Raw genomic sequence first — 25,154 nt, 5'->3', positions numbered from 1 at the left:
AAGCAGGATAGCATGATCAACTGTGTCAAAAGCCTTTGCAAAATCTAGGAATACTGCACCAGTGAGTTGTCCCCGTTCCATTCCACACTGGATTTCATTGCAAACTTTTAGCAGGGTAGTTACGGTGGAGTGTTTGGGACGAAACCCAGACTGGAATTGGCTAGGGAAATTTGTCTTGGTGTAGAACTCGCTTAATTGGGAGTGGACACATTTTTCCATAACTTTGGATAGAATTGGGAGAAGTGAGATTGGCCTGTAGTTTGAGACAGTGTTTTTGTCCCCACTTTTGAAGATTGGGACAACTCTGGCAGTTTTCCAGGTCTTAGGGATATGGCCTGCAGACAGGATAGAGTTGACTATGGACGCAATTGGTTTGGCAATGGCTGGGGCACCAAGGCGTAGGAACCTAGATTGTAGTAAGTCGGGTCCACATTGGCTGCTTAGTTTTAGTTTGAGGAGCGCTTGTGTAATCTCCTCTTCAGATACTGGGCTAAATTGAAAATTGTGGGCAGTGTTGGGAGGGGGTGGGACTATAGGGGTACTCCCAGGATGAGATTCAGGTTTGGGGTTTGTGCTGCGTTTCGCTAATAGGTTAGTGGCACACCCCACAAAGTAATCATTGAATGCATTTGCAATGTCAGTGGGGTTTGTCAGAGTAATATCCCCCTTAGTGATATTACTTGGTTGTTGATGGTTAGGAGGCTGGAATATATTGTTGATAACCTTCCAGAAATTAGCTGGGTTTGATGTATTCTGGAGGAGATTGTCAGAGTAATATTGTGCTTTTGCATGCCTTGTTTGCCTTGTGCACACGTTCCGCAGGCATCTGTAGTGATTGAGATCCTTGGTAGTGCCAGTTACTTTGTAGCTTTTCCACAAGGCATCCCTGAACTGGTAGAGTGCTATAAGGTCAGGTGTAACCCATGGAAGGTGGGCCCCCCGTACCCTTATTTTGCGTAGTGGAGCATGGGTATCGCAGAGTTTTAAGAACTCGGATTGGAAATAGTCGAGCGCAGAATCAGGGTCGGGAATTAAATCGATTCTGTGCCATGGGCAGTTGGTAAGGTCATCCAGAAACTGTTGTGGGTTAAAGTTTTTAAATGTTCTAGTGAGGAGAACTTTGGGGCTTGAATGGGGCGGTTTAATTTTCCTTACACAGTACACTATTGCATGGTCACTGAAAATGTCAGGAAGGATGCCAGAGGATTGGATTCTGCTGGGGTTTGAGGAGAGAATCCAGTCTAGCAAGGAATGGTTATGCGACTTCAGGTTTATTCGTGTGGGTTGGGAAATGAGTTGCGATAGGTTAAGTGACTTGAGTTGTATCTGGATTTTGTGGTTTTTAGGGTCAAGCCAATTGAAGTTGAAATCCCCAAGAACTAGCAGCTCACTCTTCTCATTCAGAGAGGAAATGGAGCCAAGAAACTGGGTGATATCAGTCAAGGATTGTAGAAGGGCTTTAGGGGGGCGGTAGATGCCAGCAAGCAAGATGGGCTTAGAAAAGGGGAGGCAGATTTTGCCAACTAGAGTTTCAAAAGAGGGTGGACTTGGTGGGCAATGTAGCAGTGTAAATTGTAAGGTGTCTGCAATATAAAATAACACCCCTCCTCCTCTCTTTGACCTATCTCTCCTAAAAATGGAGTATCCCTGAATGGCGATATTTGCATCAGGGGTTTTAGAGGATAGCCATGTTTCTGTAAGAACGATGGCTTTGGGTTTATGCATAAGGCACCATGCCCTTAGTTCGTCTAGTTTGGGCAGCAGGCTCCGGATGTTTATATGGGCGACAGATAGCCCTTTTTTGAATTTAAAGGTGGAATTCTCAGGGGCATGGGACAGAGCTGAAATGGGAGGACCTGGGTTAGTTTCAATATCACCTGCTAGAGAGAGTAATAGTATGAGAAGAAATTTGGGTAGTTGTTTGCAAGTTGTAAATTTGTGGTGTTTTCCATTAGAGTGAGCAGTGGTTAGTGTGCTGGTTTTTAGAGTTCTCCACCAACATTCAGTAGATAGTGCAAGGCTTTTGAGTAGTCCAGGGTGTATGGTGATGTTGGGTGTGGGCCAGGATGGAGGAGTTTGTAGTGGATAGAGGGAGTAACATCTCCATGAGGCCAGGAGAAAGAAAAAAGTTAGAAGACATAGCAGAACCTTGACTTTACATTTGTTGCTTGGAGTGCTGGCTGCTGCTTTTTGTTATATATATATATATATATATATATATATATATATATATATATATATATATATATATATACAGTGCTTGACAAATCACCCAAAAATCTACTCGCCGAACCAAAAAATCTACTCGCCACCTAGTCCCGCCTCTAATCCCGCCCCCAACCCCGCCCCCAACCCCGCCCCCAACCCCGCCCCCAGTCCCTCATTTTTTAAAAAACAAATTCCTAGTAAGAACATTCGTTTTTGACATTAGTTTATTTATTGTATTACATTATACTACAATTAGGTGTGTGTGTAGCAGCAATCCCGCCTGGGATCTTACCTGATCCGCAGTCCCTCAATGTCCAGGTACCCTCATTCCGGCAATGTTATACATTGGAGGGGATGTGTTCCCTACCTGTCTTCTGGGTTAGGGGGGGGGAGTTCCGATGTCTTCAGTGTGAAGCTTGAGTCAGATCTGGAAGTAAGCAGTATAGGTTATTTCAGTGTAGTATAGAGCAGTTAAGATATATAGGGTAAATAAGATATCCAGATCCCGAGTGTGAGAGAGTGTGGGGGAGAGAGAGAGAGTGTGGGGGAGAGAGAGAGAGAGTGTGGGGGAGAGAGAGAGAGAGAGTGGGGGGAGAGAGAGAGAGAGAGAGAGAGAGAGAGTGGGGGGGGGGAGAGAGAGAGAGAGTGGTGGAGAGAGAGAGAGAGAGAGAGAGAGAGAGAGAGAGAGTGGGGGAGAGAGAGAGAGAGAGAGTGGGGGAGAGAGAGAGAGAGTGGGGGAGAGAGAGAGAGAGAGTGGGGGAGAGAGAGAGAGAGAGTGGGGGAGAGAGAGAGAGAGAGTGGGGGAGAGAGAGAGAGAGGGTGGGAGAGAGAGGGTGGGAGAGAGAGAGAGAGAGAGGGTGGGAGAGAGAGAGAGAGAGGGTGGGAGAGAGAGAGAGAGAGGGTGGGAGAGAGAGAGAGAGGGTGGGAGAGAGAGAGAGAGGGTGGGAGAGAGAGAGAGAGGGTGGGAGAGAGAGAGAGAGGGTGGGAGAGAGAGAGAGAGGGTGGGAGAGAGAGAGAGGGTGAGAGAGAGAGGGTGGGAGAGAGAGACGGATAGAGAGAGACAGAGAGACGGATAAAGAGAGACAGAGAGACGGATAGAGAGAGACAGAGAGACGGAGAGAGAGAGACTAAGGCTGGGGCCATAGAGGGATGAGCAGTTCGGAACCGCGCTGACGCTGAGGCTCGCCTGCTGAAATCTGCGCGATTTCATGCCCATGCAGGCGAGCCAGCGGGCGCGATCGGGAGACGGGGGGAGACTGACGGAGGCGGGGCAGTGACGTCGCTGGGCCAATCCCCCGCGACGCACCGACGTCAACGTCATGGCGCCGTGACGTTGACGCTGCTCCGCGCTGATTGGATGTTTTCAGCCGACAGTGCTCTGAAAAACAGTTTTGCTGTCGGCTGAAAAATCCAGCGCCTCAGCACGCCTGCGGACGCTCGCGTGAGCCCCCTCTCAAGGCATCCTCATTGAGTATGCAGGGGCTCAGCACGGAGCGTCCGCACGGCTCAGCGCGGCCTGTCCTTCTATGGACTCGGCCAGAGAGCCAGAGAGAGAGAGACACAGAAAAAGAGAGAGACACAGAAAAAGAGAGAGACACAGAAAAAGAGAGAGACACAGAAAAAGAGAGAGACACAGAAAAAGAGAGAGACACAGAAAAAGAGAGAGACACAGAAAAAGAGAGAGACACAGAAAAAGAGATACACACAGAAAAAGAGAGACACACAGAAAAAGAGAGACACACAGAAAAAGAGAGACACACAGAAAAAGAGAGACACACAGAAAAAGAGAGACACACAGAAAAAGAGAGACACACAGAAAAAGAGAGACAGAGAGAGAATGTGAGACAAAGACAGAGAGAGTGCGAGGGCGAGAATGCGAGGGCGACACAGGGAGAAGGCGAGGGCGACACAGGGAGAGGGTGACACTCACAGACACACACACTCACAGACACACACACTCACAGACACGCAGAGACACAGACACGCAGAGACACACTCACGCAGAGACACACTCACGCAGAGACACACTCACGCAGAGACACACTCACGCAGAGACACACTCACTCAGAGACACACTCACTCAGAACACTCAGAGACACACACTCGCTCTGACACACACACACACACACACACACAGACACACACACAGACACACACACAGACACACTCACTCACAGACACACACACTCACAGACACACACACTCACAGACACACACACTCACAGACACACACACTCACAGACACACACACACACAGAGGCACACTCACTCACGCAGAGACACTCAAGCAGAGACACACTCACTCAGAGACACACTCACTCAGAGACACACTCACTCAGAGACACACTCACTCAGAGACACACTCACTCAGAACACTCAGAGACACACACTCGCTCTGACACACACACACACACAGACACAGACACACACACACACACACACACACACAGACACACACACTCACAGACACGCAGAGACACACTCACAGACACGCAGAGACACACTCACGCAGAGACACACTCACGCAGAGACACACTCACGCAGAGACACACACGCAGAGACACACTCACGCAGAGACACACTCACGCAGAGACACACTCACACAGAGACACACTCACTCAGAGACACACTCACTCAGAACACTCAGAGACACACACTCGCTCTGACACACACACACACACACACACAGGCACACACACAGACACACTCACTCACAGACACACACACTCACAGACACGCAGAGACACACTCACGCAGAGACACACTCACGCAGAGACACACTCACGCAGAGACACACTCACGCAGAGACACACTCACGCAGAGACACTCACTCACTCAGGCACACACACAGGCACACTCAGACACACTCACTCAGAGACACACACGCAGAGACACACACGCAGAGACACACTCACTCAGAGACACACTCACTCAGAGACACACTCACTCAGACACTCAGAGACACACACTCACTCTGACACACACACACACACACACACACACACACACACACACACACACACACACACACACACACACACACACACACACACACTCACTCACAGACACTCACTCACAGACACTCACTCACAGACAGACACAGACACTCACTCTGGCACACACACACACACACACACACACACACACACACACACACACACACACACACACACACACACACACTCACCGGGTCTCACGCGGCAGCAGGCCCCTCCACGCGGCAGCAGGCCCCTCCGCACGGCAGCAGGCCCCTCCGCACGGCAGCAGGCCCCTCCTTAAGGCAGCAGGCCCCTCCGCACGGCAGCAGGCCCCTCCGCACGGCAGCAGGCCCCTCCTTAAGGCAGCAGGCCCCTCCGCACGGCAGCAGGTCCCTCCTTAAGGCAGCAGGCCCCTCCGCACGGCAGCAGTCCCCTCCTTAAGGGCTCGTTCAGCAGGCCCCTCCGCACGGCAGCAGGCCCCTCCGCACGGCAGCAGGCCCCTCCTTAAGGCAGCAGGCCCCTCCCCCCCGAAGCACGCTCCCCGAACACCAAGCGTGGATCGGGGGCAGGTGATTAGGGGGAGATCATGCGCAGGAGGCGCGCACGGGGGAAGCTGGGTTGGCGCTTCCCCCTCCGTTCCACATGGGTTGCGCGCGGGGCTTGCTTTGGGCTTCCCCCTCCGTCCCACGTAGGGAGCGGAGGGGGGAGGGAGCGGAGGGGGCTAGATTGCGCGCGGCGCTTGTTTTGGGCTTCCCCCTCCGTCCCACGTGGGGAGCGGGGGGGGGTGAGGGTGCGGGGGATTCTGGGTTGCTGGGGGGAACAGGCAGCGCAAATGGCAGGACACTCTGCTTGCCCTGTGCACGCGCGCGGGGACCAGACCACAGGATTTGCCGCCATTTTTTTAAACTTTTTTTTTAACCCAATCAGGGAGGGGGATTATTTATTTATTTATTAAAAAAAATAAAAAAATTGGCACGAGCAGGGGGAATTCATTGAGCTGCAGCACGGGTCGCCAGCTGCCTAAATCCACTCGCAACGGGCGACTTGTTATCATTATTTGTCGAGCACTGTATATATATAATATATTAATTTGTTGCTGTGGTTCAGCCATTTATATGTTCCACAATATATCTGTTATTATAGGCTAAACCTGTTAAATTTCAGGCATTATTGAAATCCCTGCTTTCTGATTGGTTAAAATTCCGGGCATTACCCATTCAGTATAGATGCAGAATATTTGTCACCCCTCCAAGTTTTTCAGACAATCAACTTTGAGTTCTCATACACGTGGAGTGAGAGCAGCTCTCAGACAGGGGATGTGATTGGACAGAAGGCACCAGCAAGGCACTTACTCCTCCCCCCTGCCTGCAGAGAGCTCCGCACAGGGGAGTAGAGAAAGTTGTCTGTCGGCTGTGTGTTTTGCTGGTCTAGAGAGCGGCTACAGAGTGTTTTGTTGGTGTGTGTGTGTGTGTCTGTAGTTTGTCTTTTGTGGGTTTACAGAGGGGCTGCAATGTGTGTTTATGGGTGTAGAGGGTGGGTTGCTGTGTGTGTTTTTAGTGTGTGTTTTGTGAGTATAGGGGGGCGGCAGAGTGTTTGCGTATAAAGAGGGGGGCTGCAGACTGTGTTTGTGTATATAGAGTGGGGTTTTATTTATTTATAAAAATATTTTACCAGGAAGTAATACATTGAGTGTTACCTCTCATTTTCAAGTATGTCCTGGGCACAGAGCTAATAAAATACAAGGTTACATTAAAAGAACAGGGTTATACAGTGAATTCAAAGACATTTCATGCACAGATAGAGTTGGAAAATTGGGTACAAGGGATAAAGGGCTTATGAGTTTTAGATTGAAATATAGCAGCTTTAACATCACCGAACAGCAGCAAACGGCTCACAACCTTTGGCTGCCCTTCAGCTGTGCCAAAGGCTGTCTGCCTTTGTGGCAATGCAGATGTACACTGTGGTTGTTGATATTGAATCTGCTGCAGCTGTTTAACAAAAAGTTATTTGTGTCCTCTTGACTCATTAACATTCCAGTGGTGGGATTGACGTTCCACAAAGTACAAGCACATGTTAACCCTTAGCACGCTGGTCCTGTGCAGAGGGGAGCAGTTTTTAGGGAGCCCCATCAGGCTGTCCGCCTTTGGGGCAATGCAGATGTACACTGGGGTGGTTGAGATTGTATCTGCAGAGTGTGTGTTGTGTACTGCACCGACACACTTTATTCGAGCAAATACCCGGTATGTACCTGGCAGATACCTGGAATGCGCCACTCCTCACCTCTGACAAGCCCCGTTGCATTTGCCTTCCTAGCCTGGGTTCATGCCTGGCTGATGGGCGGCTGATCTGTTAAATGATAATGATTAGGATTTAATAGGCTGCAATGCTTCGCGTGTCTACCAGATGGCATAAATTCATGAATTTTAATGCAGTATATATATATGTACTGTGCAGTATTGCAGCCAGCGGGAATAAAATGCTTCAATCCCTGCTTGGAAAATAACCCAATGCACTCGGGCAGAAAACAGTCACAAACCTCAATACACCCGGGTATACCCGAATTCGTGGGACTAGCCAAGCTCGAATAAAGTGTGTCGCCAGTGTATATAGAGGAGGGGGCTGCAGACTGTGTGTATATAGAGGGGGTCTATGTGTATGTATAGAGAGGGGCTTTAGTGTATGTGCAATTTCCTTTTAATAAGCATGTGCACTAAAAGCATAAGGATGTAGATGATCATGTTGATAAAAATTAATATGACTACAAAAGTGTAAATCTTTAAAAAAACATAAACAAAAAAACCCTACATTTATCTTATCCATTACTAATCAATCATACCCTTGCTAGGTTAAAGTCTCTCAGACCTTGAAGTCTTCCAGCCGGGACATTATTAGCCAGTAATGCCCTATTCTTTGGGGATTATTACTTAAGTATAAAACATCATGAAAGGGTTAATTCCTACACTCAGTTCATTCATATGGGTACCACTTAAGACCTTCCATTCTTACTTGTAGGCTATTTGGAGAAATAACGTAATGCTCCTAAGGGTTTAGAAGTGAGTAATAGCAGCTTTCAGCAGGAGACAAATATGGTTGCGTTATTAGCATAACTTAAACAGTAAGTTAGGTCTGAGGATCTCTGTTATTATGCAAAGTGCTCATTACTAGATGATTTGCATATTAAGAAGCCTAAGGTCCATTAAAATTGAAGGTTCCCTTATTTTTAAGGAAAATGGCTGCTTTGGGGATCTGCGTTACAGATATACCTACTGTATGTTAAAATAAGATAACGTAACCTTAAAAAAATAGCGACCATCTTAAGATCTATCCCTTTGAACCATGGTTAAGTCCTGCATGCCTGGGATTCAATTTTAATTCCGCCTCAGGCTTGGAAAACAATGCTGGTGTTTCCTCCCTTTAAAGCACTGATGCTTTAAAGCACTGATGCACAATTTGCCATCAACATGGCATTCTTGGGCATGTATAAAAATGTATTCAAAAATAGAAAGGTAGTGCATTCTTCATGAATTGAAGAAAAGTGTTTTAATTGAGGTTATATATTCCTCCTATGCATTTCGGTCCCAGCTGGGACCGTCGTCAAGCCTGACATGGTTTTTCTTCAGTTCACGAGTGCCCGCTGTATGTCTACTTTTAAATCTTTTCAAATATGGGATCTACCGACAGCATTTGGTACACCACAGTTGTTCATTCTGGTACAGTGAGTAATGGGAGTGCAAGCTTTCTCTAAGAGTATAAAAATGTAATTACTACTGACATACAGTACTTGAAAACAAAGTATTTATTCCAGTTTATATTTGAACTAATTTAATAATAATCACTCCATCAATGCAGCTGCTTCATCGTCTTTTACGTTCTCTGGGATATATTCCTGCAGGCAGCTTGCATACAGGGCCACTGTTTCTGTAACATTTATAAATCCACAGCAATCTTTGAATTAGGCATAACACAATACTTCCCAGAAACAATACGCCTTTGCCAGCAACAACTACTACAAATTAAGGAGAATGATTGGCAGCCACCAAGCTCCACTGAGCCACTTGGTGACATTCTAACTGTTAGTAGATGAGCTGAGGGGAGCAGCGTGATTGGAGTCACACTGCAATATAGTATGTAGAGCATGCTGGCAATTTTTTTTATTGGTGGGTTGAGGGGTTACTATAGTGAATGCAGAAGAAGGGTGCTGGAGTCTCTGGGATCAGGGGATCAGTAAATGAGTGTGAGTGCAGGCATATGTTTGGGTGCAGGGGATAAGTAATGTAAACATAGTTATATATCTAAAAATTATAAACATACATATTATATCTACAAAACATGAGCGCAAAAGTGCTTCTGATGGCGTAATAAAGTTTAATAGATAAAAAAATAAGCGTTTTAACACTGCACCATTGAGGCTGGTGATTTGCTATCCTGGTTGCTATGAGAGCCATCATTGTTGACACTGGAAAGATGCACATTGAGACTGCTATGGATCTCTAACTAATATGACCTACAACAGCCCTGGCTGTCATGTGATGCATCTTGATGGTTGTGGTTGATGTGGAAGCAAGATATCCAGACACAGATGGAGTGACTAGCTGCCATAATGTGACTATATTGGACTGTATTGGTTCATTTAAACTCTAGGGAAGTACTGCATTTTTTTAATTCTACGTTGGAATGGGCCAGAAGAAAGTGCCTTTACCCTGAAAGATTGTACCCCTTATACTGCTTTTTCACGTTTTTGGCTTGATACCTACTGACATTATACTATTGTTCCATATTTTGGTAATAGATGCCCCCTATATTGGTTGTTTATTATTATTATATCTTTTAATGTTATCGGCCCTTCTAAAAATGACTGGGGCGTTGTGGTAGATGTTTTTTTTAATAGTGGATCCTGCAGCAAAAGGTGCCAATGCTTATTGACTATTGCCTTTATTCTTTCTGAATCTTTATTGAACATAGTAATACATTAAACTTCATATCCTGTCCCATTCGATTTTATCTTTGGTGTCAAAACATCTTTTCTATCCAATAAGCTAGTTCTCTTGATTGAAACTTTTAGTTTCTCTTTGTTATACTTCCTCTCAATAAATCTCTCCTTTAAAATGTCCGCCTGTTTTCTGAAAACAGCGACGTCTGAACAGTTTTGGCGGACATATCGGAACTGTCCCATGGGTATATTCTTAATCCACCGGCGGGGGTGGCAACTAGATTTAAACAGATAATTGTTGCAATCAACATTTAAAAAAACCGTTTCGTCTTAAGATGGTCCTCTTCAATGTAAATTGACAGATCTAAGAAATCAATGCATTGTCTACTCCTTTCTGATGTGAACACTAAATTAACCGTGTTATCATTGATATATTCTAAAAACATATCAAGGCGTTCCTCATCACCCTGCCAGATGAAATGGACATCGTCGATATAACGCCACCAGTGGACCAGGTCTGCGCCAAAAGGATGGTTGGTCCAGATGTTATCTGTTTCCCAAACACCCATGAATACATTTGCGTAGCTTGGCACAAACCTGGTCTCCATAGCTGTTCCACACCTCTGTAAATAATGTGTTCCATTAAACCAGAACGTGTTATGGTTCAATACGAATTTGATACCATCAATCAAAAAATCCTGTTGTTCAATTGGCACCTCCAGATCCCTTTCGAGTGTCACATCACACATAACCAGGAAATATCCCCTCTTCACTGGATTCCGTCTAAAACCTTCAGTACCTGTGCAGTGTCTCTGAGATAGGATCTCACCGGGACAATGTTTTTCTGTCGAAATACATCTATATATTTAGAAAGGTAAAATTTTAGAGATCTTATCCCAGAGATTATGGGTCGACCAGGTGGTTTGGTGGGATTTTTATTAATTTTAGGCAAAAAAATAAAAAATTGCCGTGATTGGATTTTTAATATTCAAATATTCATTCTCTTTTTCTTTAAAAATGGAGGTGAAGCTGTTCCATAAATTTGGGTGTAGGATTTGTGGTATGTCGCTCATATGTCTTCTGGTCTGAAAGGATCCTATCTGCCTCCCCAAGATAGTACTCTGTGTCCGTGACTACAACCCCCCTCCTTTATCAGCCTGTTTCATTACAATGGACTTGTCCTCTGTTAACAGTTTCAGAGCCTTCTTTTCTGAAATGCTAAGATTATTGTTGAATCTATTGGGTTTTTTACTCATCTGCTCGAAATCTTCTTGAATTGCTTGTTGAAACACTTCAAGGAAGTGTCCCTTGGACCCGCAGGGATAAAACTTAGATTTATTTTTAAGGCAGTGTGTTTAAAAACGTCCGTCGAAATATCATTGGCTGGTACAGGTATGTTATCACCTCCTAAAGTGCTCTGTATGAGGCATCTTTGTTAATTCCTGCAGTAGCCTCCTTATCAAACTGGTTGTCAGCTGTCTTGGCTTACTTCCTGATTGCCCAAGTATTCTTACTGGGTTAATCTTTTGAGTGCTGGATGAAAAACTCAGATATATGTTTCCCAGGCATAATTATCAGTACCTGACTTCACCCTGTCACACATATTAAGTAACGTTTCCAATGATAAGGGTGATTTTAACCCTATATATAGTCAAACTTTTAAATAGAAATTGTGCCTGGCATTGTTAAAAAAAAAATGAAAACTTTTAGGGTCCCTTTTGAATCACTGGTAACGATAGATGCATGGTATGTTCAGCTTGTGTCACGGGAGCAGCTGGTTTCTAAAATGTTTCGAGGTGTGCGTGGATATTGGCTTTCTCTGTACGCAGTGCACCAACATCCATCTGTACTGCTTGTATCGAGAATGCTAACCCTTTCCGCCCCTGGTGATCCATTTTCCTTCAGGAGCAAAAAATGGCGTTGCAAGCTCTGAGAACAATGAGGATGACAGAGGCTCAGGAAGAAAGATTGTTGGTTAAGGGTGTAAGATAGAGCAGAGCCAAAGACAATCCAAGGTCATTCATAGATAAGCAGGCAATATAACTTGAGGGGTTAGACAAGGCAATGTCCAGAACAGATCCAAGGTCATAACTTCATGCCACGGAAGAGGAAAGGACCAGGAGGATTAAGATGAAGATAGCCTTCAACGTTTCAGGGGTAAGTACAACTTTTATTTACTATTTGTTTGCTGGCTAATGCTTTATTTTTAATGGGCAAATTCTCTATTATCCAGACCTGGATTGTCACGGGAGACCAGGACTATCACACCAGGGATCAACCACGGAACAACAGAGTTGAAAAATTTAATTTATTGAAAAAGTTATCCAAAACTGTGAATAAATACAACTGTGACAATATAAAATCCCAACTGGGGAAACTGTGGTTACCCTATAGAACTAGGCACAGAGACCTCCCTAAAGAGATTTCCCCTGTTGTTTTCCAAACACAGTGCCTACAGGGACTGGTCTTCAGGCCTAGGACCAGAACTGGAGCTCTACTTCTGCAACAGCCAGAGACATAGAACTGGAGCTAGAGCTGAGTTAGTAAGTGGCCTCCCATGCCACCATTTGTAGCCCATGCCACAACAAGTTTACAATAACAGAGAGTTGAGGCCAAGTGTCTTCAATATGACCCAGCCCCTGATTGGTGGGTGTCACGGTAACTTATGACAAGATATAATATACACCAAATAACTGGGTTGAACTGAACGAGGCTTAGATATAATAAAATATATTTATTCCTAAAATAGGTGAACACAGCAATATAGTACAATTAACAGGCAAGAAGGTAACACTTACTTAGGGTTTGGAATGAAGAAGTATCAGATGAAATTCTCCAGCAATCAGGTAACAATCAAGATGTAATCAGAAGACAAGGCACATTTCTGTAGCCCCACACCTAAATCAGGGGTGGCAGCCAGTCTACCAGATGGGGTATCTGCCAGGATACTCTTTGTTTGTAAGTGTGAGTTATAACACCCACAAACCACTCCAGCTTCATGCTCCTCTGCCCTCATGTAAACAGTTAGAGCGGCTGAGTCTTTGATCAGGGGTCTGCTTCCTAGACATTTGGTCGCTCTCCTGACCATTTGCATTCCTTAGTGTGCAGGAATCTTCACTGGCTTTTGTCCCCGCTTTGAAATACACCATGTTGGTTAATACACAAACATATTAAAATATCCGGTTCCGTTAGACCCAGCGGGTCCAAACTTCCCAGACCTTAATGCCTGAACTGGGACACTTTAGGATCCACGTTTCAGCCTGCTGCGACCTTCAGAACCAGAGATATACAAATACCATATAAACCGTTTCTTATTTTAGTTCAAAATTCTCCGCTGTAAAATAAATGACAGTTTTTCACTAATTCCCCATTGAAAACAATGGGCTCCGCCGCCATAGACATTCAATGGTGAACCTCCACCATTGGCGGCTATGGGAGTCTGCCGCCATAGACTTTCAACGGGGCATCGCCGCCGTTGAAGCCTATGGGGCTTCTCCGCCATAGCCAGTCAATGGGAAACGGTCACCATTGAAGTCTATGGGAAAAACTCACAAGCGTTTATGGTGGTCCATACTCCATCGGGTTGGTCAGAGAGGGTCAGGAATGGTTCTGCGGTCATGCCGGAACAGTGACTACAGGCACCCCAAACCATGGCCCTCTGGACCCTCCAGAACCGGAGATATGGGCTTATGATTTTCCGGGTTTCGGACTTAGCCGTTTTCTCGTGCTGCTTCTGCTACCGCCATTGTAACCTATAGCGCGACCCGCTCAGCTAGCACGACCCTTTCCGGGGGTCCTGGATTCTTGGACCTGGTGGTGGTCAAGTGAGGGGAGGCCCAGGAACTAGGGGCAAAAAGAATTTTATTTCTGGGTGCCCTAGAACCTAAGATTCCCACGCCACTTGTCTTTGAACTTCAACTAACAGTGATGAAAGCTCTTTTTCAGATATTGTATCCGCTTTGCGGTTTTGTGGTTTGGACGGCTGACAACTCGTTCCTGGAAAGCGCAGTCTAGGAATCTCCATTGAAGTCAATGAGCCCATTGACTTACAATTGGAAACCGCCGCTCCTCCTCTCGGACGCCACCTGCTGGTCTTTGAGGGAAACAGGTCCAAAACCGCTACCTCCGCCATTGAAATGAATGGAGCTTCAATGGCGGCCTATGGGACTCTGCAAAATGGTGCCTGAAAAGGCGGGAAAATTAAACAAAGGGCTATAATCATTATACAACTATTAACCCTTGCCCTCCCGGATGGATCCCAGTGTGTGTGGTGCAGACACTTACATGATAATAAAACATGGGAACAGGGGAATATACATTTTCATGTCATAGCAAGGTGCAAACCACATTCCTGGACCACAGTCCAGTTAACCCCTTGCCTCCCTGGTGAGGTCAGGTGATGTCCATATGGGGTGCAACCCCTTTAATACCGGGCCAATCCCCCTCTCCCTCTACAGTGGGTTTAACTGCAACATGCAGAAAGTTACATGAAATCTGTTACAAGGAAAGGTCACAGACTTTCTGTGCTGGAACCAGGCTTACAATACATATATGTACAACCATAATAAAGATGTATTATTGACAAGTAGGGATAATGGTAGACTTGACCTTTATAAAAAGTAGTTATATTTACCCCTACCATCACATGGAAAATAGGGCGTTTACTTGTTACTGTACAGTATGTGTTGGGGGGAGGTGTTGGGGGTTGAGGTGGGGAGTATGGTGTCCATTGATTGCCAACGTGGTTATCTGTGATCCTATTGAGGGCATAGGTAACCACAGTGGCAATCAATGGGCTTTTTGCCTACTGTTTATTTTTATTGTACAGTATTGCAATGTATTGTGTATTTTTTTAATTTATTTTTTTGTTCACACAAATTGGCTAAAGCACTATTAGTCATTAGGTTACTTTTGCCCATTTGTGTGTGTAATATGGGGCAGATGGGTGGGAGATGGGGTTGTTGCCCCAGGTCAGGTTATTAAGCCTCCTGAGTGGGTAGCTTCAACCCTCAACCATCAACCCTTGGGCAGCTACAGACCACTCTTCACCCACCCATTAAAATACCAGTAACCCCTTAAATACCTAGGCAGTAGTAAACGCTACGGTAATTAACGGGTTACTGGTGTTTTAATTCATTTATTTTTAGTTATAAAATGTTTTACCAGGAAATAATATATTGAGAGTTATCTCTCATTTTCAAGTATGTGCTGGCACATAGTTATGATGACAAATACATGGTTACAAAAACACATTAAGTGAACAGGGTTATACATCATATACAAGACATTGTATGCACAGTTAAAGAGAATATATATTATAGGCGTATGTAACCGTTACAGACCAGATTAAAATGTGAGACAGCTTTAATTTTGAATAACTTAGACTGGTGGAGCCTGTGAGAGTCTCTGGTAGATTGTTCAAGTTGTGAGGGGCACGGTAAGAGAAGGAGCAGTTGGGCCCTTTCTTCCCTGTTGGTGAGGAAGAAGAGGAGGAGGGCACATTCATCCTTGCAGGGTTAAGTAAAAAAAAATATTAATTTTATTAGTATTATTGCTAATGATTTGGGTTCATTTTTAGCAGTGTCACTCATGACAACCAGATCATTTTTTTAGAACTTATATTATTTAATAATGAAGTGGGATCTAATTTTACCAAAATGTATTTTAAAATAAAGAAGCAGACTGCAATGAGTATTTAGATTCCCAAAGTCGTTATCACCTGAACTGAATAAATAATATTCATTCAGGACAGTTGAGAAGAAACTGTAGTCGAGACTCTGATTTTAACATTGAAGCTGAACTACTAGTTAAAATATTTAAAGAGAAAAATTATGCAAAACTAGATAATTCAGAGGGAGAGAGTAAGGAGTAAGGAGTAAGGTAGAGCAGAACTATTAAGGAAAAAAGAGGAAAGCTACTGTACATTGGTAATTTAAAACAAGGCACCCAATTCATTACGTGATATAAGGAAAAAAAACCACATATAGGGTGACCAGATTTTCAAAATGAAAAACCGGGACACATTTATAGATAATTTTTAAAAACAAATTACAACACATGACGCACCCCGTTGTCATGACAACGAGAAACTGACGTCAGGCAGTGACATGTTGCCATGAAAATGTGGCATCACCTGATGCCTCGACGCCATAATGCGTCCCGTTGTCATGTCAACATGATGCCGCGTGACATCATGGAGCGTCTCGTTGTATGGCAATGGGCATTACGTGACGTTGCGCAGCCATGTTGACGGAATTTGGAGGGGAGGTTACAGCCAAAGGCAAGATAAATAAATATATAATAAAAAGATCTAAATTTTGTTTGTTATCTCTGGGTTAGCTTTCAATACAAGGTGGCAACCCTGGTTGCATTGTGCGTTTCTGTATACAGATGTGGGCCCTGCTGAGCGTGTGTGTGTGTGCATAGAGGTGGGGTCTGCAGTGTGTGTGTTTCTGTATACAGATGTGGGCCCTGCAGAGTGTGTGTGTGTGTATAGAGGTGGGGGCTGCAGTGTGTGTTTCTGTATACAGATGTGGGCCCTGCAGAGTGTGTGTGTGTGTATAGAGGTGGGGGCTGCAGTGTGTGTTTCTGTATACAGATGTGTGCCCTGCAGAGTTTGTGTGTGTATAGAGGTGGGAGCTGCAGTGCGTGTTTCTGTATACAGATGTGGGCCCTGCAGAGTGTGTGTGTGTGTATATGTATATAGAGGTGGGGGCAGCAGTGTGTGTTTGTGTGTATAGAGGTGGGGGCAGCAGTGTGTGTTTCTGTATACAGATGTGGGCTCTGCAGAGTGTGTGTTTATAGAGGTGGGGGCTGCATTGTGTGTTTCTGTACACAGATGTGGGCCCTGCAGTGTGTGTGTGTGTGTGTGTGTGTGTGTGTGTGTGTGTGTGTGTGTGTGTGTGTGCACGCGTGTGTGTCTCGGCAAAATCGGGACGACTGGTCACCCTACACATACAACAAACCTTAAAAAAGCATTGGCGTATTCTGAAAGAAGATGCAATTCTATGTAATGAAATTCCTGACCGATAATCACATATATGAAAAATAAAAACCTAAAGGATAGAATCATCCCTAACTACCTCACATCTATAGAAATCAAACAAAATGAACAACTATGAATCATTGACAAACCTCTAGTATGCTACAAGTGTAATCCAACTAGACACTTACCTTGCAAGTTCTTGGAAAGTAATGAAGCAAAAAACATGGGGCCTCATGCAGTAAGCGCCGATAAGGCTTTTATCTGCATTTTCCCGCCAAAATTGGATTTGAGATTCAGTAAGCACCGATAAGTGCTCAAAATCGGCAGTTTTTCTTGCCGATAAAAATTTATTGGCATGCGGCTGAGGATAACCCACTTATCGGCACTTATCGGCACTTTTTGAAATCGGCTGTATTCAAGTAGCCCCGATCAGCTTATCGGTGCTGATCGGCACTCAGAAATGGAGATTTCATCGGCAATTGGTCCAGCCAACTAAAGTTGGCAAGTTGGAGGGGAGAAGGATCGGCAAGGTTGCCGGGACGGCACTTAGAAAAAAAACCTCATCTCTACATCAATGGAGTCAATGGAGCGGGGATTTATAACATTATAGTAGTGTTTACGTTCTATTGCTCATAATACAAATGTGCTTGGCATTACAGTGTCGAGGTCATTCACTTCATCGTGTCACCCCTTACGTTTATTATTTGCATAACATTGTACCTTTATATGTTATGATGATTTGCGTGTCACATTAGTCTTAATGTTATGATGTGTCAAGGGAAAATCCTATACTCAACTCTTAAAGGAGCAGCTCACATCATATCCAACATGTTACTTAATTGTGCTTCAATTTATTATATGATGTAACACATTTCACACATCTAACAGAGCCAGCGTATAGTAATGTTGGTATACATTACAGAATGCTTTGAATGTGTAACGCATGATCAAATGTAAATGTAGCTGTTTTTTTCATATTTACATGCACTTTGTGACCTCCCTCTTTTGATGACGTCTTCAATTGGACACTCAATAACATTGCATGTTTACATTGTACACAATGCATTAGAATCACTTCATGCTAACTTATACACACATCTATAATAGTTACTCATTTTTACACGATTGAAACTGAATCAATAGCAAGTATCCTGATGGCATTTCATTATGCATATGCACTAATCACAATTAGTTCATGTGAACAGGTGACAATAACATGCCAAATTACACATGTTGCAACGTAGTTTCTCAACGTCAATGTCATGGTTGTATCCTAATTAGATGACTGAGTGTTGCGTTCAGAAGTGGTACATGATTACACATTCCAGAAATACTTGCCAATAAATGGTTGTACAAAGGTTAACGTTACATCATTCTCAAATATCATGATTGCCTGGTGAACACACATAAATAATCCTTTTACTGTAATTGGTACTGGATTCACGTTGGGAGTGAACAACTTGGATATGTTAATGTAACACCTTGCACTTCAGCAAGTCACCTGACATCATCACATAGGTATTTAAAGGAGGGCAATTACCTGCGCATTCACAGCTACAGACCTGAAAATGATGCGAATGTTTATGAGACGGAGGAAGATTCTATTAAACGAGAGGCTTGCTGATAGAGAGGATGTCACAGGCCAAGGAAGGGACAGGGACAGGGACAGTGACAGGGACAGGCACACAGACAGGAGAGGGAGAGGTCAAGGGAGAGGAAGAGGGCAAGGAGATGAGAGGAAAGAGAGAGGAGAGAAGTTGTGCCTCGTCCTCGTTTGTACAGGGAGAGAACCATGTTAGATGGGATGAGTGAGGAGCAGATTGTAAGTCGCTATCGTTTGAGTTCAGCAGTAATCTTAGCTCTTTATGAAGAGATACGGGGAGATTTAGATTTTGTGACAGCCAGAGGTCGTGCAGTCCCTGGGCTTGTTAAAATGCTGTGCTCATTACATTATCTTGCTTCCGCGTCATTCCAGACAACTGTGGGCATAGTGGGCGGGGTCTCGCAATCTACATTCTAACGGCCTTTAGCCAGATTCTATGTGCACTGAAAAGACGCGCTAGGAATTATATTCATTTTCCTACAGAGCACATACTGCTGCGGCACAGTTTATTCGAGCATTTGCCTGTTCTGTGCCGCAGCAGTAGCCTGGCGCGCGCCCGAGTGTGACGGGCGCGCGCCGAAGCAGCGGAAGAGCGCCCTCCGATCGGGGCGCTCTCCCTCCCGCTGCCGGGTCCGCCGGGTCCCCCGGAACCCCCTGCCGCCGTCCCGCAGATCGCGGGACACCAGGGCTCCCTCGGGGAGCCCTGGACGCGCGTGCAGGGGGCGCAGGCTCCCGAAGACGCGTGACCGCGCGTCTATGACGTGCGGCACGCCGAGGGGCGGCCACTAGCAAGCCGGGAAATCTCCCGGCTTGCGGATCTGGCCGCACTGCGATAAAGTGTGTCGCCAGTGTAGAGTGGCTGGAAGTGAGGAATGGCTTTTATACCATAGCCGGGATACCATGTGTGATGGGTGCAATAGATTGCACCCATGTTGCTTTGATCCCACCTAGTCAGAGTGAGCATGCTTACCGCAACCGTAAGCACTACAATTCCCTGAATGTACAGGTGGTATGCGATGCCACAATGAAGATTATGCATGTGGTAGCCAAATTCCTAGGTTCCAGTCACGATTCCTCTATCCTGAGAAACTCATCAGTCTTCCATGCTTTCGAAGAAGGCTATTTTGGACCTGGTTGGCTGGTGGGTGAGTACATATTATGATGTGTTAACAAACACGTCTAGTTTTTATATGAACTGTTCAATGTAATAATGTTAACACAAATTGTTTCATTTTTTGGCACGATGGATTATAGGTGACTCAGGATACGGAATTAGGCCGTGGCTGTTGACCCCTGTGGCAAACCCTCAATGTGAAGCAGAGGAGAGGTACAATGTTGCCCATATATCTACCCGATCCGTCATAGAGAGGACATTTGGGCTTCTGAAAACACGATTTCGGTGTTTAGATAGAACAGGGGGGCATTGCAATATAAGCCTGCTAAAGTGTCAGATATTGTCATTGCATGTTGCATTTTGCACAATCTGGCACTCCGCAATTATGTACAAACCGACATATGTCAGGGCTTGGAGGAGGAGCATCCCTTAAATTTACCAGCTGACACTGAGCAAACAGCCGGTGGTGTTGAGACACGTCGGAATGTCATAAACACCTATTTTTCATGTAAGCAAATACATATATGTTCATAGCACTACATAGATGTATTAATTCATTGTAATGATAAATACATTTGTACAAATACCATTCACTTAGGAAACAGATGAATATGGTTCTCACACCTTTCTCTTCTCTGCTGTGTGGACAATTGCATGTGGCACCGGTATGTCATTCATCAACAGGTTGTATTATACTTCTTACCAATAAAAGGTGTTGTGTGTACGTGAAGAAATAATGTGTACTAAATCTATATTTTATGTACATTCTCTTTTTGGTTATGCATACACAATAAACCTACTATGTCGATAGTCAATAGCTAGTGCAGTATGGTTACATACGTTTCTTTTGGAGTGTGACATGTGTGTGTATTGTACACTATTGTGTATTTAAGATCATATTTGACGTATGATAGATTTTGTTTCGTATCACATACAAAATTGTCACTTCTGTTTGTTGCTTACCTTAATGAACAGGTCATGACAATGATTTATATTAATTCGTGTTTTCTTTTTCAAGGTATATCACTCCAATTACTGCTCATGGTATGTATTTCAATTCACATCTGTCATAAGATGTGCAAACCTCGATACAGGTATAGTTACAGGATGTATAAAGAGAACGTAATGAAAAAGATGTGACAATAGAAACATATCGTTTCTGTATTGTGTCCGTGCGTTTATCTACACTTGGTGGTTATTGTGCAGTGTGTTTTGTTATCATTATGTACATTACATAACATGTAATTTTGGCAACGTAACAACATCCATTCATGGAATATAGGGGTGGGGGGAGAGAAGGGGATAAACCCTGCTCAGCTAGTGATTATGGGAGGAGAACATCTATTCATGCACATGAGCGATGTTAACACTCAATGTATGTTTGTATGAAAAGACCCTAATGTGTTAAACATCATTAACATTTCAATGTATGTGATTAGTTCTTCTCTCACTTCATCTTCATGTTCATTACTACATTGTCACATGTGTATGAATAAGTCAAATATGTGTGTTGATTTGACGTTCATCTAACAGTTGTCAAAATGTTAACACTATTCCAAAGTATAGTTTTTGGAATTCTCAACTTTTCCTAAATCATTGAACACAATGACAATGTAGTTATTAAATTTTTTATTTCATTCACTTTACTTATTCAAAATGATCATGATCCTTTATAACTACTGTCAACATATGATCATAAATGAAGTATACATTTACATACGCACACATTTCAGCAACCTACTGTGTGTGTTGTAGTTTTGGTGTGATGCATGTATTTCTACCAACATAATAATGTTGCTTTTATCATCGGCCTCACTTAGCTATGTATGTGTTGAACGTTTACTAATAACACTAAACTATAGTTACTCGTGTGAATTAAATGTACACACAAAAGTTCATGGTTTAATGATCTTTACCTAACATTCATTAGCTCATGCATGTTAGGTTACCACTACAACTTAGGTGATAATATAACATTCACACGACTAAACAGTTTCTATCACCTCACTATTGTTATTGTGTACGTAAAGATACAATGTCGACGAGTTGTTATGTAGCATTTACATTCTTTGTCAAGTCACACGTGAGATTATAATATATAGTAGATTAATGTGTTTGCTGAGTGATAATGTTGGTTGCATATATCATACACTGGCGACACACTTTATTCGAGCATGGCTAGTCCCGCGAATTCGGGTTAACTCGGGTGTATTCAGGTTTCTGATAGTTTTCTGCCAGAGTGCATTGCGTTATTTTCCGGCAGGAATTTAAGCTTTTTATTCCGGCTGGTTACAATACTGCAATGCCGTCAAAATACACATGGTGGCGCTTGCGAGCTGTTCTCTGTGAAGCCGTCCCCTATAATGAATTGTAATGCAGTATACTGTATACTGTATACTGTACAGTATATATATATATATATATATATATATATATATATATATATATATATACTGTATAACAACAACCCCTGTAAGCCCTAACATACAGTACTGTACAGTACTGTACTGTACTGTATATGCACATACATAAATGATACTACTGTATGGGCGGCGGGGGCGAGATGTGTTTGCAGCAGAGAGAGATCCGCTGCTCTCTCTCTCTGCGCAAACATCCGCACATTAAAAATTATTTGAAATACATTTTTATTGATAGTGTAGATGTGCAGGGGGTCTCCGGAGCTGAAGCGCACAGGTTTCAGGTCTGGGGACCCCGTGCCCCCCGAGATACAGGCCCCTTTAGGGGGTGCCGGTATCCCTCTGCGTGTAAGGCCCCGATCACGTGACCGCGGCCTGTAAACCAAGCAGAGCAGAGGGATACCGGCACCCCCTAAAGGGGCCTGTATCTCGGGGGGCACGGGGTCCCCAGACCTGAAACCTGTGCGCTTCTGCTCTGGAGACCCTCTGCACATGTACAGTATCAATAAAACACATACAATATACAGTATAAATAAACACTCGATCTTTACCTTAGCGTCTATGCGCTATGGTAAAGAAGCATCATTTGTGTATTTTAATAATATTGTACAGTGAGCAGGGGGTTCCCTGAGCCAGAAATTAATGCTCAGGGCCCCCCCCCCCTGCTCCTGATCAATATTATTAAAAATACGGAAAATGCTGCGTCATTACCATAGCGGATAGCCGCTAAGGCAATGAAGGGGTTAACCCACCGTGCCCGCTTTATTGTGTGTAGTGGGGATGGGTTAGGGGGGTATTTGGCCCTTGGTGTGAGTTTAGGACTTGCGGGAGGGGGGGGGTTTGCGGGTGCACTTAACCCCTTCACGACCGTAGCAGTTAATACCACTACGGTCATGAAGGGGTTAAGCCCTCCCGCTACCCCACCCCCCGCAAGCCCTCCCCAACCATCGTTGGGGCGAATACCCCATTCACCCACCCTCCCGCAACCCACAACAAAAAAATACACACAGCAGCCAGCCGCCAAAAAATAAATAAATAAATGACAATAAATACATTTGAAATACATTTTTATTGATAGTGTAGATGTGCAGGGGGTCTCCGGAGCTGAACCGCGTTGGTTTTAGGTCTGGGGACCACGTGCCCCCTGAGATACAGGCCCCTTTAGGGGGTGCCGGTATCCCTCTGCATTTAAATGTCCCGATCACGTGACCGCGGCCTGTAAACCAAGCAGAGCAGAGGGATACCGGCACCCCCTAAAGGGGCCTGTATCTCGGGGGGCACGGGGTCCCCAGACCTGAAACCTGTGCGCTTCTGCTCTGGAGACCCTCTGCACATGTACAGTATCAATAAAACACATACAATATACAGTATAAATAAACACTCGATCTTTACCTTAGCGTCTATGCGCTATGGTAAAGAAGCATCATTTGTGTATTTTAATAATATTGTACAGTGAGCAGGGGGTTCCCTGAGCCAGAAATTAATGCTCAGGGGCCCCCCCCCCTGCTCCTGATCAATATTATTAAAAATACGGAAAATGCTGCGTCATTACCATAGCGGATAGCCGCTAAGGCAATGAAGGGGTTAACCCACCGTGCCCGCTTTATTGTGTGTAGTGGGGATGGGTTAGGGGGGTATTTGGCCCTTGGTGTGAGTTTAGGACTTGCGGGAGGGGGGGGGTTTGCGGGTGCACTTAACCCCTTCACGACCGTAGCAGTTAATACCACTACGGTCATGAAGGGGTTAAGCCCTCCCGCTACCCCACCCCCCGCAAGCCCTCCCCAACCATCGTTGGGGCGAATACCCCATTCACCCACCCTCCCGCAACCCACAACAAAAAAATACACACAGCAGCCAGCCGCCAAAAAATAAATAAATAAATGACAATAAATACATTTGAAATACATTTTTATTGATAGTGTAGATGTGCAGGGGGTCTCCGGAGCTGAACCGCGTTGGTTTTAGGTCTGGGGACCACGTGCCCCCTGAGATACAGGCCCCTTTAGGGGGTGCCGGTATCCCTCTGCGTTTAAAGGTCCCGATCACGTGACCGCGGCCTGTAAACCAAGCAGAGCAGAGGGATACCGGCACCCCCTAAAGGGGCCTGTATCTCGGGGGGCACGGGGTCCCCAGACCTGAAACCTGTGCGCTTCTGCTCTGGAGACCCTCTGCACATGTACAGTATCAATAAAACACATACAGTATACAGTATAAATAAACACTCGTTCTTTACCTTAGCGTCTATGCGCTATGGTAAAGAAGCATTATTTTAATAATATTGTACAGTGAGCAGGGGGTTCCCTGAGCCAGAAATTAATGCTCAGGGAACCCCCCCCCCCTGCTCCTGATCAATATTATTAAAAATACGGAAAGTGCTGCGTCATTACCATAGCGGATAGCCGCTAAGGCAATGAAGGGGTTAAGGCATAATAAACAATTAATACATTCAATACATATTTTTCACGTCTGTGTTAAAACTCCCTGCCTTCTATCTAATCTATGTAAAAACCCCTCCCCCTATTCTCGCTTTTAAAACGCCCTGCCTTCTCTCTAATCTATGTAAAAAACCCTCCCCCTATACCCTATTGTGTGTGTGCGTTAAGCTTCCCTGCAAGCTATGTAAAAAAAACTCCCCCTATTGTGTGTGTGTTAAATCTGCCTGGCCTGTGTTTCTGAGTGCTGAGTGCTCTGCGTTAAAGGCCCCGATCACGTGATCGCGGCCTGTAAACCAAGCAGAGCAGAGGGATACCGGCACCCCCTAAAGGGGCCTGTATCTCGGGGGGCACGGGGGCCCCAGACCTGAAACCTGTGCGCTTCAGCTCCGGAGACCCCCTGCACATCTACACTATCAATTAAAATGTATTTCAAATGTATTTATTGTCATTTATTTATTTATTTATTTATTTAGATTTATTTATT

Source organism: Ascaphus truei, chromosome 4 (assembly GCF_040206685.1).
Source record: "Ascaphus truei isolate aAscTru1 chromosome 4, aAscTru1.hap1, whole genome shotgun sequence".
Lineage (NCBI taxonomy): Eukaryota > Metazoa > Chordata > Amphibia > Anura > Ascaphidae > Ascaphus > Ascaphus truei.
Note: the sequence above shows the minus strand (reverse complement) of the source record.